The sequence below is a fragment of the Anomaloglossus baeobatrachus genome, chromosome 1 (assembly GCF_048569485.1).
Source record: "Anomaloglossus baeobatrachus isolate aAnoBae1 chromosome 1, aAnoBae1.hap1, whole genome shotgun sequence".
Classification (NCBI taxonomy): Eukaryota; Metazoa; Chordata; class Amphibia; order Anura; family Aromobatidae; genus Anomaloglossus; species Anomaloglossus baeobatrachus.
Window position 1 is genome coordinate 296,607,165 of NC_134353.1, and position 12,942 is coordinate 296,620,106.

Sequence of the window (12,942 nt, forward strand, 5' to 3'; positions counted from 1 at the left end):
TCACTGTGTAGCGGCCACTCAGCCCTGTGCAATCTTCAGCAATTATGTATTCTGTTTGGTAGAAAGCATAATTGTTGTGTCAGCAGGTGGCAGCACCACAGACAGATGCTGCTTTTTTTGCAGGAGTCTGGAGTATGGGGCTGCCGGCAGGATGAAAGGGCACAGGAAGGAGCCCAGGAGACTTGGTAAAGGGTAACACTTCCCCCAATCACTTCTTAGAAGTTGCTGCAGGTCTGTATTCCAGGGCTATTACTCGCCTCCTCTGAGATGGGGAGGGGAGGACAGGGCAGCTTTGCATCTGCAGAGCCTGTGCAAAGCCTGCTCAATCCATGGTCCTGCTCTGTGTGGTTCACCATTTTTACTTGACCATCGGTTTCTGCACTGGTCATGGCTGCTATGGGGCAGGAGTGGGAAGGCCCCAGCTGTTTCCGAAGACTGCATAGGTGAGTATATCTAATATATTATGTATATATGTTGATGTGTAATATATAGTGGGGTGTATATACAGGCAAATGTAGTATAGTGTATTTAATAGTTTGTGCAAATAATACTTAGTGTATATAATAGTGTATATGCAGGATGCAGTGTATGTAGTTGTGTAAATATTGTATAGTGTGTGTACAGTTAGGTCCAGAAATATTTGGACAGTGACACAAGTTTTGTTATTTTAGCTGTTTACAAAAACATGTTCAGAAATACAATTATATATATAATATGGGCTGAAAGTGCACACTCCCAGCTGCAATATGAGAGTTTTCACATCCAAATCGGAGAAAGGGTTTAGGAATCATAGCTCTGTAATGCATAGCCTCCTCTTTTTCAAGGGACCAAAAGTAATTGGACAAGGGACTCTAAGGGCTGCAATTAACTCTGTAGGCGTCTCCCTCGTTAACCTGTAATCAATGAAGTAGTTAAAAGGTCTGGGGTTGATTATAGGTGTGTGGTTTTGCATTTGGAAGCTGTTGCTGTGACCAGACAACATGTGGTCTAAGGAACTCTCAATTGAGGTGAAGCAGAACATCCTGAGGCTGAAAAAAAAGAAAAAATCCATCAGAGAGATAGCAGACATGCTTGGAGTAGCAAAATCAACAGTCGGGTACATTCTGAGAAAAAAGGAATTGACTGGTGAGCTTGGGAACTCAAAAAGGCCTGGGCGTGCACGGATGACAACAGTGGTGGATGATCGCCGCATACTTTCTTTGGTGAAGAAGAACCCGTTCACAACATCAACTGAAGTCAAGAACACTCTCAGTGAAGTAGGTGTATCTGTCTCTAAGTCAACAGTAAAGAGAAGACTCCATGAAAGTAAATACAAAGGGTTCACATCTAGATGCAAACCATTCATCAATTCCAAAAATAGACAGGCCAGAGTTAAATTTGCTGAAAAACACCTCATGAAGCCAGCTCAGTTCTGGAAAAGTATTCTATGGACAGATGAGACAAAGATCAACCTGTACCAGAATGATGGGAAGAAAAAAGTTTGGAGAACAAAGGGAACGGCACATGATCCAAGGCACACCACATCCTCTGTAAAACATGGTGGAGGCAACGTGATGGTATGGGCATGCATGGCTTTCAATGGCACTGGGTCACTTGTGTTATTGATGACATAACAGCAGACAAGAGTAGCCGGATGAATTCTGAAGTGTACCGGGATATACTTTCAGCCCAGATTCAGCCAAATGCCGCAAAATTGATCGGACGGCGCTTCATAGTACAGATGGACAATGACCCCAAGCATACAGCCAAAGCTACCCAGGAGTTCATGAGTGCAAAAAAGTGGAACATTCTGCAATGGCCAAGTCAATCACCAGATCTTAACCCAATTGAGCATGCATTTCACTTGCTCAAATCCAGACTTAAGATGGAAAGACCCACAAACAAGCAAGACCTGAAGGCTGCGGCTGTAAAGGCCTGGCAAAGCATTAAGAAGGAGGAAACCCAGCGTTTGGTGATGTCCATGGGTTCCAGACTTAAGGCAGTGATTGCCTCCAAAGGATTCGCAACAAATTATTGAAAATAAAAATATTTTGTTTGGGTTTGGTTTATTTGTCCAATTACTTTTGACCTCCTAAAATGTGGAGTGTTTGTAAAGAAATGTGTACAATTCCTACAATTTCTATCAGATATTTTTGTTCAAACCTTCAAATTAAATGTTACAATCTGCACTTGAATTCTGTTGTAGAGGTTTCATTTCAAATCCAATGTGGTGGCATGCAGAGCCCAACTCGCGAAAATTGTGTCACTGTCCAAATATTTCTGGACCTAACTGTATGTAATATTGCATTTATAGTATACAGTATGTGTAATATTGTTTACACATTGGATGTAATGATGTGTATCTATAGTATATATAATTGGCTCAAATCAAGTTGGTCTTGATAAGGAGATGTGCTGGAGTCAGATGCTTCTAATTCCTGAAGTTGTGCATGCCTCTGCATCAAGCAAGAACATCAGATGAGTGGCGTATGCCTGTGTGTGCACCCTTCTTTAATTGCTTTTATATTGGATTTGTAATTGTGCCCATATATGTGGTGGAACAAATCCATTGTTCACTCTGCAACACCATAAGTGGAAAGGTTCAGACAACTAAGGATACTTGGACCAATCTGCACGGACAGGGATGCATATCTTTCGAACTGCACACTGGGAATATGTTGAGCTGGACATGAGAAGTAAGGTGTTCAAGCACATGTCTTACCACACCCTCTAATCGCTCAAAGTTTTTCGGTCAGTGTTGCTTCCTCCTCCTACTCCGCTTCCTCCACCTCCTCCATGTCATCTGGTCACAGTAAGACCCGCACCACAAACATCTGCACAGCCAGGGGTAAACAACAGCAGGCTGTTCTTAAACTAATCTGCCTCAGGGACAAACCTCACACTGCGCAAGAGCTGTGGACAGGCATAAAAGAACAAATAAATGAAGGGCTGGTGATGGTGAACCTACAGTCCGGTCTGGTGGTGTGTAATAAAGACCGAAATCTCGTAGGAGCTCTAAGCCTAGGCGGCTTGACACACATCCCTTGCCTGGTGCATGTGCTGAATTTAGTGGTGCAAATCTTCCTAAAAAATTACCCACATATGTCAGAGTTTCTACTGAAAGTGCAGGCGCTATGTGCATAATTTCAGTGTTCTCACCTTGATTCTGCTCACCTGTCCGCACTACACATACAAAAAAGGAAGAATTCCATCTACCATATGTTGGTGAGACTGTGCAAGCAAAACTAGGCAATAGTGGATTTTCAGCTGCAGCATGCATGTTGTAAACCAACATCACATCACTATTAACAAGTTGGACGCCATGCAGAATTTGTGTGCTGTGTTGCACTGCTTTGAATACTCTACCAATATGACAAGCGCTGATGACGCCATAATCATTGTCACTATACTGATTTTATGCCTGCTGGAAGAACGCTAGGGGAAATGATGTACAAGGAAATGGCACAGGAGGAAGAGGAGCAGGAAGAAACATTGACTCTTTTATCCGGGCTGTCATCCACACAGGGCTCCGATGTAGGGTTTCTTGGCTGAAAGTGGCCATGTCCCCAATTTTCCAGCCACAGGAAAGATTCAGAGGAGGAAGAGGAGGAACAGTCTTCCCAACAGGGTGGTTAGAAAGTTAGGTCAGGGGCATTACTGAAGTGTGGCTGGAAGGATACAGAGGAGCCAGTCCACACTCCTGCAACTGAGGACATGCTCGTCATTGACTCTGGGAAGCCTGACACATAGCCAATACATGCTGTTGTGCCTGCTCAATGAACCTTGAATTGCAAAGATTCTGACCAATGGTGATTAGTGGATGGCAACCCTGCTGAATCCACATTACAAAGAAAAGGTAGCATCAATACTTTTGCCATGAAGTGGGATTGGAATATGTGTGACTATAAGGCCAAGCTGTGTAATGCTATACTTATGGCCTCCCCACCAGACATAGGGACCTTGGTGGAGCAACAAGGCAGTGTAGGAGGAGTAGGAGGAAGGGAACAATGCAGCGATTGCACCGGCCACACCTTGAGTGAGGGGGTTATCATTGAAGCAATGTGGCAACCATTCATGTGCAGCCCTTCATACCATACACCATTTGCTACAGTGCATTGCATATAACATCTCACAACAGGGTAAAAAGGCTGTTGAAGGGCCAAACTTTTAAATATTGGGTGATCTGTGGTGGATCTCGGGCAATCTTTGCTGTGAGGGTCAACCATTTGCTGTTTAAGGGCCTTTTTAAAACAGGTTTTATGGAGGGGTAATCTGTAAATTTAAAACTGCAAACACCTCCAACTAATGACAGCTTGTTGTTTCCTCTGGGAAAGGTGACTAAGATGAACAAATCCTTGCTGCAGTGATTGCCAAGTGACCAACAAGTTCAAATGACTGTTACCAGCACTGAATATTGGGTGGCCAACCTCCTGGATGCCCACTATTATATGAAGGTGCCATGTTGACTTCCATCACTGAATCATGGCCGAGTCCCCTCTTCATGACGGACACAGTAACACCAAGTCCAAAAATGGAAACAGTGTTATTCCATTATTCAAAGCTGTCGTATTCACACTGCTTTGACTAATAATTTTTTCAAAATAAATGCTTTGTATTCCTGGGATACCTACTAATCAGCATGGGGGAGCAGCTTCAAGTCTAAATGGCATACCCATGATTAAAGTGTAAATTAGTGCAGGAAAATCTGTCACAATGAGGAAGAAGTCTCCAGAGTCCCCAACATATGTTTCACAATATTACAGAATGTAAGTGCTTCATTAGGGGTGGTGGGGGTACACATGCCATTGGCGGTCTTAAAATACCATTATACCGCCCCGGACACACATACCTGGAATCACCAACAGCCATCGCAGGCATTGCATGCAGTAGCAAGGACACGTCTCTATAGCTCCTGGTCATGCAAGGACCCCACATAGACAGCCAGAGAGGGCAAGGGAGAGCACAAGGAGAGCACATGCAAACAATGAAATTTCAGGAAGCAGCATTAAAGACACAGCAGCACCAAAATTTCTCAGTACTAAATATGGAAAAGTAATCCAGAATCATGACCAGATAAAATGTCTATATGCCAAACAATGAGTTCATCTTAAGGTGGTAAAAATCCATAGACATGATTATGTGCATATTTATGATGAATTCTGATATTCCCATTTTGATATATTGAAGTGAATCTGACATGTGATACAAGCTGCTAAAATCCATGGGCAGCATGCATAAGCCACTGACTGTACGATCACAGCCAGGTATGTTTGACCCTGAAACTCTCCATTTTGTAGAGAAACAGATTTTATAGCGACCAGGGATTGAGCTGCGCTATAGACTAGCCTGATATGTGGGTCCTGGTGGTTTCTCGCCTCTGGCTCCCCTAGATTGTCAGATCTTTTCCTTCCCTTATATTTGCAGGTTCCTGCAGATCCTAACAATTTGCAATTTGATTTGTAAGCATTATTAAAAGAAAAAAAAAGCACTCATTATTTTACTCAATGCTGAAGACTGCAGCAGCCAAAGAATGGGCTAATGAAGGGTGTCGTCACCCGGCTTCCCTACAATACATTACAGCTATCACATCACATGGTCTGTCACAGCCAATTTGAGGGATTGCTATCATGGCCACTGTAAAAAATGTGAGTCGGCAAAGCAGTGCTATTTTTTTATTTTACAGGAAATAATGGGAGGTTAGAGTACACAGCTCATTACATATAGGGATGGAAAAGGGCCTATATCTGATTGTTGTGTGCTACTGCAGTGCTAATTATTTGTTGTTTGCTTCCTGTTTTCTTGCCATAACTTCTTTGGTGCTTGTCTCTATTTCATTTGAGTGACTCCCTTTTTCATATCATGTTATAAATGTAATTTGATAAAGATTTAAGAACATTTTACCATTTATTTTTGGTTAGTGCACATTTACTAACAAGACTTTATGTTATATTTGATTGCCATGAAGGTGAGGTGATATATAGCAAAACATAATTACAATAACTACTGCCTGCTTGTTTTATGGTATCACATTTTTCATGTTTTATGCTTATTTGTGTCCCTTATGTCATGTTGGAGGATTTTTGTAATGTAGCCTAAAAAGTCTTAAGCGGGCTTTACACGCTACGATATCGTTAATGAATTATCGTCGGGGTCACTGTGTTTGTGACGCACATCCGGCTTCATTAACGAGATCGCAGTGTGTGACACTTATGAACGACCTTAAACGATCGCAAAAGTGGTCAAAATCGTTTGCCGCGGAGAGGTCGTCCTGAAACAAAAAATCGTTTTCTGCTTATTAGCGATGTTGTTCCTCGTTCCTACGGCATCACACATCGCTGTGTGTTACACCGCAGGAGCGACGAACATCTTTTTACCTGCCTGCACCGGAAATGCAGAAGGAAGCAGGTGGGCGGGATGTTACGTCTCGCTCATCTCCGCCCCTCCGCTTCTATTGGACGCCTGCCATGTGACGTTGCTGTGTCACCGAACAAACCACCCCCTTAGAATAGAGGCGGTTTGCCGGCCAGAGTGACGTCACAGAGCAGGTATGTGCGTGTGACGCACCCGTAGCAATAATGTTCCCTACGGCAGCGATCACCACATATCGGCCATACGACAGGGGCGGGTAATATCGCGCTCGACATCGCCAGCAAATCCTAGCGATGTTGCAGCGTGTAAATCCCGCTTTATACCGCAATGTGTGCTGAATAGGCTGTTGGTTACCACTATTATTACCACCAGCTTTCAGCAAGCCAGATAAGTTTAGATCACTTGGAGATTAATAAGGCTGTGTTTGCATTAGGATGCTCCAAATGAATTTAATATAGTTTAAGGAGACCTCTGAGTGATACACAATTTTTTTTTCAAGCAATAGTCTTTGAAGCCTTAAGATTTAAAGTGAGGTTTTTTTTTTCTTTATACCGCAAATCAAATTTTTGGGAAAAATTTCCAAGAGCTGGCAAGCTCCAATTTCAACATATCTGCTCACCTTTATACATTAGCTATGTATGAATAAGCTAGATTGTGAAGGAATAAGCGTTTTAACGTAAAAGTACTTTTATAGTGATATATGTGACGTCCAAGGGATGCTGATCCTCTTCAGGGACGCCATAGGGCTTCTTCAATATGGCAACAGGTAATGTCAATTTTGTATATGTCGTGACGCCACTCACGGCTTGCGGTCAGGGATGTGGATAACCGCCACTGCAGATTTTACAAGCATCTGGGGCTGATGGGGTCTGCAGTCAGAGGATGTAGCCTCCCATGAGTGAGGCAGGCCACAGGGGCTCGGGTGAGCAGAGTAGCGGGTCCCCGAATAACACAGGCTGAGCCCAAAAGTCTTTTAACTGGTTTTTACTCACTTAGATGTTAATGTGAGCTGACCCGGGCGTTGCTGTGATGAACCAGGTAGGACCAGGGGCTCCTTCGGGCCAGTCTGATGGTAACCTGTTAGCTCGCCTTCCTAGCACTCTGTGTTCGGATAACCCCCTGACTTGAAGTACCATGGGGGTCTATCCAGGGAGTTACTACTACCTTTTCTCCCCTGTGCTTGGCCCATTTGCCGGCAGCATAGACCAGGTGAGATGGCTTCAGGCTCTGTCTCCTTATAGGTCTGCCTTGCTGCTGAAGCTCGGACTCTGTGAGGTTGGCGACGTACTTGTAGTTCCCCTCACCGGCAGGTTTAGCAGATAGTTAAACTCGAGTCTGCTCTAGGGACCTGTACCCCGTACATGCCTAGTCACCAGGGACACTTCTCTCAGACTGACCAGGTGACCATTTTCCCCCGCTAATGGCTACTACCCCATGCAGCATCTGACTAGTGTCAGCGCGCGGATCTTCCTCGCGACCGCCGCTCACTACCACCAGACTGGCTCTCCTTCCTTTCCTTACAACCTCTACACTTTAGCTTCCAGCCCCTCCACTCCACCCTTTGATAAGATTTGTAAGCTAGCCCCCTCTGGAGACTACCCATGGGTACCCATTTATTGGTGCGGGAGAACTGGTTGCTATGTGTCTGTGCGTACACACCTCATTCTGGCTCTTAGGATTACCTGGAAGTAGTGTCCCAGCATGGGTGCAGTACTCAGTGGTGCCTGACCGGGTCTATATATATACAATTTCCCATTCTTCAGCCTAGGCACATATCAGGGCATGGACACAAGTCCTGAATTGCTAGAACAATTAAAAGAGCCTTTAAAATAACTCAATTTTAAAATTAGCCCCCGTATGAATTTTTTTTCAACAGTTTGGCAAGTATGATAATAAGTAAGCTGTTATTTCTTAAGATTTAATGAGATGCGCAAAAATGTAGTCCTCTTGGAAAATACTTTACAGACAAATAGGGATGAAAGTGGAAAAAGATCCCTCAATATTTAGTGGCTAGGGATGAGTAAAGCCAAACTTCAAAGTTCGTGGTTCATATCGAACACCAAAGGTCTGAATCTTGAACTCGGACATGGACTCTTAAAAACAAATCTGTCTTAGATCAGTGTTCAAGGACTGTTTGAATGTTATTGAACTTTGTTGAAATACTGCAGTACAGCCAATCAACAAGCTTTTCAGCTGTTTGCACTTCCGTAGCAATCGCAGCCATGTCAAACACTGGCATGGCTGTGATTGTACGGCGCACTATCTGACCTGGCCTGTATATTTATTGCATGTTGAATTCTGCAACCCTCAGCTGTCAGCTTTATTTTGGAAGGCTATCAAAAATAGAGGGGATCCCACATTGTTTTTTAAATTATTTAACTAAATAATTTAAAAATAACATCATGAGCTCTGCCCTAATTTTGATAACCAGACAAGTTAAAGCAGACATCTGAAGCCTGGCATTATCAAGATGGGAAGACCAATTGAATTTGAAAATAGCCTGAAATTAGCAGCCTGCAGCTGCCTCAGCTTTGCACAGCTCTTTCTGATTACACTGGTGTGCTGTCCATTGGGGTAATACTTGTGGTGTTGATGCCAGCTTTCAATTGACAGCTGGCATCAAGCCCAGTGGTTAATAATAAATAGGCTTCAATTAAACACCCCAATTACTAACCGGCAAACATAGAGTTAAAAAAAACAAAAAAACGTAGAGAAAAAATATTTGAAAAACACTCCCCACATGCCCTTGTTCACCAATTTAGTGAATAGAAATTAATCCTCAAAGTTCCGACGTAATCAAATGGAGTAATGTCCCACAATGTCCATCAATTCATATGCAACAATCTCAGAACGAGGTTCCATATGTCATTGATGGTCAGTGGCAGACCTGGAATTTCTCACGAGTGATAACGTCAATCAACACTCGAGATTAAACTCCCATCTGACCAGCAGTAACCTTGTCTCTCTCTCTTCAACTGAGACGTTACTTAGTTGCTGATGTTGTGCGGTACATTCTGGTATCCTCCATTTTTAGTTACAAGTGAAAAGGTTTTGGTACCGTGTTAGCCAACACGGTACCAAAACCTTTTCACTGAGTTGCTGATGTCACTTCTGATGAGAAATGCAGAGGAAAGGCTGATAAATGATCCCTTACCGTCTCTGCTCTGCTACCTCTGCTACATCTGACCATCTCATACAGGTATAGCAGAGCTGAGACAGTCAAGGAGAGAAGAGCTGAGACAGTCAGAGAGAGAAGAGATATTCAGGGGTAGGAGAGGAGGGGAGCGATGTCAGGGAGAGGAGAGGAGAGACGATCAGAAAAAAGTACAGTAAGAGACACAGTTAGAGAGAGAAGAGACAGTGAGGGAGAGGAGAGATAAAAGGAGATACAGTCAGGGAAAGGACAGATCGCCAGGGAGAGGAGAGGAGAGATGGTCAGAGAGTAGAGGTGGTCAAGGAGAGGAAAGAAGAGGAGAGACGGTCAGGAAAAGAGAGGAGAGAAAGAAAAATTCTCTGTATTTGAGAAATTCGTTGTGTGTGTGCCAGTGACCATTCCGAGAACAAAGTGCTATACGAATTTATGGACAAAATGAGATATTAATCCCTTGGAATATGTCAAAACTTCGAGAACAGGCTGTAGTTTTTAGTATAAAGAAGAAAAAGATTTTTCAAACATCAGGAGCAAAACAGTAACAATGCAGTGACAGAACAAGAATCTGAATAACTAATCATATGCTAAATTGCTGCAAGTCAAATCTACATATGAGATAGCCAATATCATTGTCTATAAAATAAATCTAGTCTCATTCTTAAAAAATAAAAATGTTAAAATTGTTAGTAGAGATGAGAAAACGTGAAGTTTGGTGTTCAGTGTTCGATAAGAACTCAGATTTTACCAAGAAAACAAAGTTTGGGTTCAGAGTTCAGGTGCTCTACAAATGCAAACCACTTGTGCGAGCATTGCTGCTCTCGTGTTTGCACGATAATTGGCCCAGTGAGAGTCACTTGCAGTGTTTGATCGGCTTGCATTGGGGGTTAAAACAGCATAATTAGATGTAGTGTGTACCAAAAAAAAGGGGGAAACAACTCACCTACCCTCCCTCAGAAGTTCTGTTTATGGCTAGCTGCATGTGGGCAGAGACCCGAACTGCCCAGCAATGACTTCAAATGAACTTCAGGTCAAGTCCTGGTCCAAAGCTGAACTTTAAAAACATTCAGCTGGACCAGCAGAACCAGAACTTCCATGGGGTCTGCTCATCTCTAATCTTTAGGCTATAACCACACAACATTTTGTAGTGTTTTTCTGCATAGCACATTTACAGTTTAAAGTATCTATCAGAAAGACTCATTGAACATTTGTTAAATTCATCTGTGGATCAGCATTCGCCCAATGAAAGCCAATTTGGTTTGCATTCGGTGGTATACTTTAGTATTTTTGTATTAACACCTTTTTTCTTCTATGTCATAAAAAAGTATTAAGCTCTATTCTATACAGTCCCATTAAATAAAAAGTATATTATCAGTCATAGTGTCATGTAATTGATGGATGCTACCATACGGCACGTATTTTAGTAAACAGAATGGCTGGAGAAACATTTAGGCTATGTGCCCTCGGGAGCTTGCTACTGTGGATTTTGCTGCGGAAAACCTGCAGATTTATATGGATTTTCCAAATAAATCCGCAGGTTTCAGCAAGTACAGACACTCACTATGTTACCCTATGGGACATGGGGAGTGTCTGTGTCCATGCTGCGGAATGTGCGGCTGCGGAATATGCTGCGGATGTCCCGCAGCCGCACATAACTGCGTGTCAATTATTCCTGCGGATTTACCTGCAGAAGTCCCGTCTCTCCACTATGGAGATAGAGGCTTACCTTCCTTGGTCCCATACTTACCTGCCTTGATAGCAGACACCTGTCACGCTCCCCGGTCTCCGCGCTCCGCCTCCCGGTTCCCGTGGCCCGCTCCCCGCTTCCCGGCAGCGTCCCCGGCTCACCACCCCGGTCCTGGCCTCCCCTTCCTCGCCTGCGCCCTCCTTGCTTCCAGCTCCCCGCTCCCGGCGCTCCTCAGCGACAGGGGACACCCTGCCGGGCGCCCCTGCTTCCTCTGCACCGCTCCCTGGACTGGCTTCTGGCACACGGGCCTCGCGCATTCGCATTAGGGCGCGCGCGCGGTCATTGACCCTTTCTTAAAGGGCCAGCACCCTGAAACAGGAAATTACATAGACAGGTACAGGGTATATTAAGATTCACTTTCCTGGTGGGCGGGGCCTGTTCTACGTGTTTAGCAAGCTAGTGTTCAGGTCCCCTATTGCTTTGCCTTGTGCTTTGCCTGCATTAACCCTGTCCTGTCTCGTAGAGCCTGTCCTGCCACGCCAGCCGCTCCGAACCACGCTCATTCCCGTACCCTGACGGTGACTTCGGCGGATGTTCCACCATCTCTGCAGCTCCGCCAGTCTCCAGTCCCTGGCTCTGTTTGGTGACCCGTTCCATCGCTCAGCAAGTTCCGGATCCCTCCTGACCTTACCACCTGGCCTCGGACTCTGAGCCTCGTCACCCGGACCACCGTCCAGAACTCCATCCACCTTTCCTGCTCTCCTACGGACTGTCCGGCTATCAATACTGCTTCGGCTGCCGTGCACCCAGACCCTTTGGCGGGGTGACCTGCCTGGCTGCCTCCTCAAGGGAAACCGGTGTACAGTCCAGAGGTTCCACCACCCGGACGTTACAGCTAGAACAGGACATGGATCCCGCCGAAGCACTAGCGGCCCTGCAGCAGGAACTCACACGACAGCGCGAGACCCAGACCCGCATGCTGAACTTCATGACTTCTGTGGATGCCCGTCTGAACGCGCTACAAGCAGCGGCCACGCCTGTGGCATCTCGGGCTCCCACTGCACAACCCACGACTGCAGCTCCCGTGGCAGCCTCCTCGGATGCTTCAAGCTTCGTTTGGCCTCACCACCCCGGTACGCTGGAGATCCCAAGACCTGCAGGGGATTTATAAACCAATGCTCTCTCCATTTCCAGCTGCTGCCGCACCTTTTTGCCTCCGACCAAGCCAAGGTCGCGTTCATGATGTCCCATCTAGAGGGAGAGGCACTGGCCTGGATGAACCCCTTGTGGGAGAAAGAGGATCCGGTGACCACTGATATCCAGGAATTCCTGCAGGCTTTCCGTACCACCTTTGACGAGCCCGGACGCACCGCCGCCTCTGCTTCATCCCTCCTCCAGCTACGTCAAGGGACTCTGACGGTGGGCCAATATGCTATTCGTTTCCGCACCTTGGCCTCGGAACTCGGGTGGAACAACGAGGCCCTAACCGCCGCCTTCTGGGAAGGACTCTCGGCTCGCATAAAAGATGAGCTGGCTGGTCGTGACGTGCCTTCCACCCTGGATGCCCTGATTGCTCTAGCGACTCGCGTGGATCTTCGCTTTCAGGAATGATCCAAAGAGGTGTCCCGCGAGAGGCGTCCTATACGGCACTCCTCCCCACCACAGAAGTCCACCACTCCTCAGTCGGCGCCCCCTGGCGCGCCTACCTACGAGCCCATGCAGATTGACCGCCTGAGGCAGTCGGAGCAACGCCAAGCAG